The sequence below is a fragment of the Engraulis encrasicolus genome, chromosome 19 (genome assembly GCF_034702125.1).
Source record: "Engraulis encrasicolus isolate BLACKSEA-1 chromosome 19, IST_EnEncr_1.0, whole genome shotgun sequence".
Classification (NCBI taxonomy): Eukaryota; Metazoa; Chordata; class Actinopteri; order Clupeiformes; family Engraulidae; genus Engraulis; species Engraulis encrasicolus.
The window spans coordinates 14,565,090-14,572,589 of NC_085875.1; the positions used below are offsets into that span (position 1 = coordinate 14,565,090).

Here is a 7,500-nt window from a genome sequence, read left to right on the forward strand (position 1 = left end):
GTTTTCTGTATCAAACTGTATCAGTCTTGCAATGTTTTGAAGTGCTTTTATTTCATTTAACATTCATTTGCTCGCGAAATATGCATGGAAGTAATTGAAACTTTAAAAAATTGCTGGATCGATTCTGGAATTTGACGGATCGATTCTGGATCGTCCATGCCCCGCATTGGATTGCATCGCCAAATCGATCATTGTTGACACCACTAATGTACGCCTCTTCCCCAGACACACACTCTTACTCCTTCACCAAACCAATGTGCACACCCTGCTCACAGTTAGCTCCTCACGACAAAACACACAATGGCTACACTGGATCTGTCAATAAAAAGATCTTGCGTAACAAGTAGATCCCACCATGATCAATGGAACTGGCAACACCAGTGCACACAGCAGCACACCAGAACACCCATTCTTGCTCATTCACCACAACACACACACACACTCCCTCATCACGTGTGTGTGTGTGTGTGTGTGTGTGTGTGTGTGTGTGTGTGTGTGTGTGTGTGTGTGTGTGTGTGTGTGTGTGTGTGTGTGTGTGTGTGTGTGTGTGTGTGTATGCATATAGCATGCATGTGTGTGTGTGTGTGTGTGTGTGTGTGTGTGTGTGTGTGTGTGTGTGTGTGTGTGTGTGTGTGTGTGTGTGTGTGTGTGTGTGTGTGTGTGTGTGTGTGTGTGTGTGTGTGTGTGTGTGTGTGTGTGTGTGTGTGTGTGTGTGTGTGATAATCATGTTGGAGATGGTGCAGAGGGGAGCTGTTCCCTACCAAAGGGCTCCAATCAGGTGAAGAGCCCTTAAATCAGAAGGTGGAGAGGGCACTGACACACACACACACACACATGCACACACACACACACACACACACACACACACACACACACACACACACACACACACACACACACACACACACACACACACACACACACACACACACACACACACACACACACACACACACACACACACACACACACACGCATACACACACACACACACACACACACACACACACACACACACGCATACACACACACTCACACACACGCACATACACACAAACGCACATACACACAAACGCACATGCACACACTCGTATTTATTTGAGTTATCCTCCTCTCATTCTCTTCCTGCTGGGTTGATGGTGGACCTCAGGATCTCTCATCTATCTCTTTTATCATCTCTTTTGATGGTAACACACACACAGTTTACTTCTTTATTTGGATTGACAGATAGACATTTATCATAGCACAAGCCAAATTTTATAGGAGTTTACACAAAACTAAAAGAAACTGCGCACTGAGTGTCTTAAGGATACATGTGGCACCTCCGTCTCCAGATGAAGAGGCTCCCGATTATGCTGGATACTGAGCAGAATTTGGTCAATCTTTTTGCCTGTTGTTTAGGGAGTCCACAGATCTGTAAGCCACGCACACACATTTTATGTACATGGCCTAAACTGCCAAAGATGAATGTTATGACACACACACACACACACACACACACACACACACACACACACACACACACACACACACACACACACACACACACACACACACACACACACACACACACACACACACACACACACACACGCCAACAAATACACACGCCAAATGTTTGTGGAAATACAAAGAGGACTTCTTTTGTCTCTGTGTGTCAGTTGATCAGTAGAGCCTGTAGCAATATTACTGCTAAAAAATATATGAATAAACAAATACGTTAACAATACACTAACAAACCAAGAAAAAAAGCACAACAACAACAACAACAACAACAACAACAACAACAACAACAACATTCCTGCCAATGTCTCACCTCTGTGCCAGATCATCAGTACTAACTGTGCTTAGAGCATCTGACTCAACTGACAACCAAATTAGTTTCAAATAGTGCTGAGGGGCCACTTAAGAGCTGTTTGTCCATTCAATAAATGCCTCACTTCAAGTCCTTGAAGACAAAAAAGCAAAACAAATGGGAGATTCCTAAAATCCCAGCGGCAGGTCAACAGTGCTAACTTATGGCTATGACTCAACTGGCAACCACATCAGTCTCAAATAGTGCTGAGGGCCACTTAACCCATTGTGTCCTGGAGACAAATACAGTATGCAGGTTTTTCAGGATCTTGAGATTTTAGCTGTTTTATTAACTATGTGGGTATGTTAGAGCTGAATGAACACATTACAATGCAAGGGGAGGGTCTTGGATTTTCAAATGTAACTCATGTCATGTTTGTATGTGCTTCAGAGGCTGAGATATTTAGGATTTAATAGGAAGAGGGCAAGCTTTCCCAAAAAGGGCTTAGGACAAAATGGGTTAAAAGCTGTTCTTGTCTTTCTCCTCAGACTGCTCTCACACTACACCTACTGTAGGGAAAGAAAGGAGTCACCGGAGCATCTTCAGATGTGGAAATTAACTTGTTTTATTGGGCAAGCCCCAATACTGACTTTTCGACGTTCACACGTCTTCTTCAGAGTCAATATGGCAAACCTGGGTAGGTGGTGCTTAAAAAAAAACGTTCAAGTCCTTTGCCGTGACGCACCAGATTGTGAAGTGCAGGAGCGCGGAGGATTTCTCTCTTTGCTTTACTAGACCTACTGTACTTGCAAAGTCGGGGGCGCTGTGGCGCAGCGCGCTAAAACCCCCACATTTGGGCTTGCATGCCCATGGGGACCCCGGCTCCGGAGTCCAGAAGGGTCATTTCCCGGTCATTTCCCAGCCCTACCCCATATCTCTCTCCTGCTCATTTCCTGTCTCCTCTCACACTGTCCTGTCATAATAAAGGCCCCAAAAGCCCCCAAAACATACTTTAAAAAAAAATCTGTATTTGCAAAGTCTATCACCTGTCTTTCTATTCAAACGAGTCCCAAATCAAGCGAATTTGCCATGTGAAAAGCCAGTCTTTCGATTCAAACTAGTCTCAAATTATGCCTATTTCTAATGTGTGTTCTCTGTTTGTACATATCAATTTTAGATTCTAAAATCGAATGTTTAATAACTAATCGCGAGCTAAACCTCAACTATTTCTAGGCAAGCTGGTCTCAAACTACGCCCATTTGCAATGTGTTTTACCTGTTATTTTGTTCGGACTAGTCCCATACATATACCTATTTGCAATGTGCTCAACCACCGAGATGGACCAGGTGGTGTTGTGTCACGGTTGCCGCTTTCCGAAGAAAAAAAACCAAAACAAATAATAATAAAAACAAAAAACAAAAACACCCCACTTCCTCTCAGCCAAAATGCACTTCCTGTCGTCCAAAAAGCCACTTCCTTTATGGAGGGGAGGAGAGGAGCGCAGTGTTCCGCCGCGCGCCGCTCTGCCGCACGGCCATTATGTTGATGCAACCGTCGCTGTGTTCTTAATGATAAACTAACAGATTGTAAACATGCTGTTGCCGTTTCCCCCTTTCCCCCTTTCACTCCCTCCCTCTATCCCTCCTCCCTGTTTCTCTCTCTCTCTCTCTCTCTCTCTCTCTCTCTCTCTCTCTCTCTCTCTCTCTCTCTCTCTCCGCAGGCTGTTATTTTTTTCCTCTCTGCTCTGCTGTGTGTTTCTGCAGGGTATTTTTTAAACAATGTCCTTCATGTGAGAGTGGCTGTGGAGGCAGAAGGACATCATTAGGGCTCTGGTTAAACTGTAATTTACACCATTAGCAAGGCTGCAGCAATTTTTATTGCCTAGTAAATTTCAGCTCTGAAATATTTGGACCATATGGCTCAATTTGTGTAATAACCTTAATTTCTTGCACCCTTCAGGTCCGGCTGTGTCTGTGTGGAATGTGTGTGGAACGTGTGTGGAATGTGTGTGTGCGTGTGTGCGTGTGTGTGTGCTTGTGCATGTGTATAAGTACTTTGTGTGCGTGCGTGCGTGTGTCTATGTGTGTGTGTGTGTGTGTGTGTGTGTGTGTGTGTGTGTGTGTGTGTGTGTGTGTGTGTGTGTGTGTGTGTGTGTATATGTGTGTGCATGTGTGTACAGCACATGCATGTGTGAGTGTGTGTGTGTGTGTGTGTGTGTGTGTGTGTGTGTGTGTGTGTGTGTGTGTGCGTGTGTAGATCATGTGTGTGTGTGTGTCGGTGGGGAGGGGAGGAGAGGAGAGGAGTGGAGAGGAGAGGAGAGGAGTGGAGCGAGGGAAGCTGCTGTCTATGGCGTGCCGGTAGAGATTAATAAGGTGTCACGTCCTGTTTGGGTGAAGGCATTGGAACAGCAGCCAGATGGTATCTCTGCAAATGACTGTCAGGGGTCCTGATCTAATCAATAGCCTGTATTAATACATCTCTCTTCACACCCATGAGGCCCCGGCACAACATCTGGAGAGAACAGGAGGGGAGAGACGGAGGGAGGGAGGGAGAGAGGAGAGAGGAGAAGGAGAGAGGAGAGGAGAAGGAGAGAGGAGAGAGGAGAAGGAGAGGAGGAGGAGGAGGCGGGGGAGGGGGCGAGGGAGAGAGGAGAAGAAGAGAGGAGAGAGGAGAAGGAGAGAGGAGAAGGAGGGAGGAGGCGCAGGGAGGGAGGAGATGGAGGTGGGGGGGGGAACAGGGGGAATTAGGAGAGGAGAAGGGTAGAGGAGAAGGAGAGAGAGAGGAAGGAGGGGGAGACGGAGATAAGAGAGGGAGCTGGGAGAGAAGAGAAATTAGGAGTAGAGAAGGAAAGGGGAGAGAGAGAGGAGGAGGAGATGGAGAGAAAGTCAGGGACGAAGGAGGATGGAGAGATGGGAAAAGAGAGGAGTGAGGGGGGGGGAGAGAGAGAGGAGGAGGGAGGAGAAGGGCAGCGAATAGAGGAATGAGAAGGAGGAAGAGGGGATGGAAGGGAGAGACAGAGGGATGAGGAGGAGAGAGAGAGGGAAGAAGGAGAGAGATTAATTATGGAGGGAGAGAGAGGAGACAAAGAGAAGGGAGTGGAGAGTTCAATAAGGGGAGGAGGAAGAGAGGAGACAGGAACGGGAGACAGGGAAAAGAGAGGAGGGGAGTCAGAAGAGAGAGGAGAGGAGGTGAAGTAGAGGTGAGATGAGTGGGAGGGGGGAGGAGGAAAATATGAGAGAGAGAGAGAGAGAGAGTGAGAGAGTGAGAGAGAGAGAGAGAGAGAGAGAGAGAGAGAGAGAGAGAGAGAGAGAGAGAGAGAGAGAGAGAGAGAGAGAGAGAGAGAGAAAGAGAGAGAGAGAGAGAAAGCAAAGCCCAGAATGAAGACAAGAGATACATTGTGTACGAGAGTATGAAATGCATTGTGATAGATGAGTGTACGAGAGTATGTGTGCGAGAGTACGAAATGCTCTATCGGACTGGTTCTTCACCTTTTTTCATTACGCACCCCCTTAGCTGTGACTAAGACAAGCCGCGCACCCCCAACCCAAACCTCTACACATGTATACGCACTAAAAAATATTTAAGTGATTAATTACAATGATTCTTGATTACTTTTGTGGCCTTACAGTAGCTATAGATATAGGCCTATAGCTTGCATGTGTAACCTGACGTATTATTGTGCAGTCCGTCCCCCTCTTGATGCTTGTTTAATGGGCTTTAAGACATTAATCAATACATTAAGGACTTGACATGGGGACAAAAACAGGATTGAATTTGGTTTTGATTTGGCCTAATTATAATGTTCGCTAACAGAATTTTGGTCACAACCTGAACACAAACAAAATTACGCGCACCCCCTGAAATCTCAGGCGCACCCCCAGGGGGTGCCCGCACCCCAGGTTAAGAACCACTGTGCTATCGGACTGGTCCTTTAGTCCAACGGTATCGTGCTGTGTCTCCCATTGACGTGGTGGAGAGTTTGGGGCCCTGAGGGGGACGGACTGCGCAGTAAGGCCGGCCATCCATTATAGCGGTGCGTTATCGCAGCTCGACGTATTGGATACCCCAGTGTCGACGCACTGCTACTACAGCTCGCGTGGCCCGGGAGTTATATACAGGAAGTATATCGATCTACATTTCTAGCCGTTTTTATCGATGTAGCAAACCAACTGCCCCTATATTACAGTTCAATATACTCTTACCGACCTCGGCACATGTGTTTTTTTCAAACACAGCTTGACCTCGTGTTGTTATGCTTATGATCGAAATCGAACATAATCATTTGAACCCAGGCATCACGTGCAACGTGCAACATGAATGCTTGTAGTCTATATTTTGTACATCCAAAAGTTCGACAGACGTCAAAAATCTACTTTTACGGAGGGAAATGCACCTTTGTGATGACCACAGGTATCATGGGACATCTTCATGTGCTCAACAGTCATTGGGTAACGCAGTCCGTCAGCCGCTGCTAATTTGCATAACTTTCGGGAGAGCTCAACTTTATGATGTGCCACCGGACCCACGCTCGCCGTGCCGGAATCCCAACATGCATTGTGAGTCTGGTAACGACGATATGCCGCATTTCATTGAAAATGAATTGAATGCGTTGGTACGGCTTGCATCAAACTGACAAATGGATGGGCACCGTAATACGTCGGGTTACACTGGTGCCGTGACCCGGATGGGAGTGAGGTTTAGGGGGGCGAGTGTAACGGAGGCCAACTAGCAGAGTGTGGCGTGGAACGTTAGTAAACCTCCCTCCTGAAGCCTCATACAGCATCGTAGCCTCGTTGGGGGCTAGTATCCAGCTGTATCGTACCATTGACGTGGTGGCCAATTTGCGAGCCCAGAGGGGGACGGACTGCACAATAATACGTCAGGTTACACATGCAAGCTATAGGCACTACTGTACTACTGTAAGGCCACAAAAGTAATGCAAGGATACTGGCACTGTTACATGGCCCTGCTTTGCCACCCCGGCAGGTGTGTAGTGGGCGCGGTACGCGGGGGTACGCAGTTCACCCACTTCTCCTGAAGTGAGATTTAAAAAAAATCTTCTGCCCATGTTTGATTTTAACCCATTGATGCCTGATGTTGCATTTCGCAACATTGGCCCTGGCGCCTGGAGCTGCATTATGCAACATTCAGGCTCATGAGATTTGAGACAACTTTATGAAAATCTCTGTTTGTTTGAGATGAATGAACACATTCTAATGAAAGATGGAGGTCTTAGCGTTTAAATGCAACTTAGGGCATATTTTTATGTGCTTCAGAAGCTGAGATATTTAGGTTTTAATCAGCTTTCCTTAAAAAGGGCTCAGGCATTCAGCACCCTTTTTTGCAGGTGCCTTAGGCATCAATGGGTTAAGTTAGGTTTTATAATAGGGTTTTTCTTTTCCTCCAAGACTTGAGTTACGTTCTTTTCATCCAGGCGTCCGATGCCGTTTTTGTTCATTTTTTGAAATATTGAGAAATAAAAATCGCCACTCTTTTCCCCATTCCAGTTTCCTGGTTTTTATGTTTCACTCCCATGTTTATTTAAAATGGGTTTGTAACAGGCACACTGGAGAATGAACAGTGGAGAAGGCACACCAAAGTGAAGTGAAAGCCCAACTGGGAAACTCCAACTCCCATTGTCATTGTGACACAGCGCTCCACAGCACGCAACTGAACACTGCACGCTGCACACAACAACATTGCAT

The 7,500-nt window shown here is 46.5% G+C and overlaps 1 protein-coding gene across 1 annotated transcript in view; it reads right to left on the reverse strand.

Annotated features, from left to right (window-relative positions):
* The window catches only part of ush2a (Usher syndrome 2A (autosomal recessive, mild)), a 582,756-nt gene that overhangs the window by 49,185 nt on the left and 526,071 nt on the right, over positions 1-7,500 (reverse strand). The gene's annotated exons all lie outside the window — the stretch shown is intronic.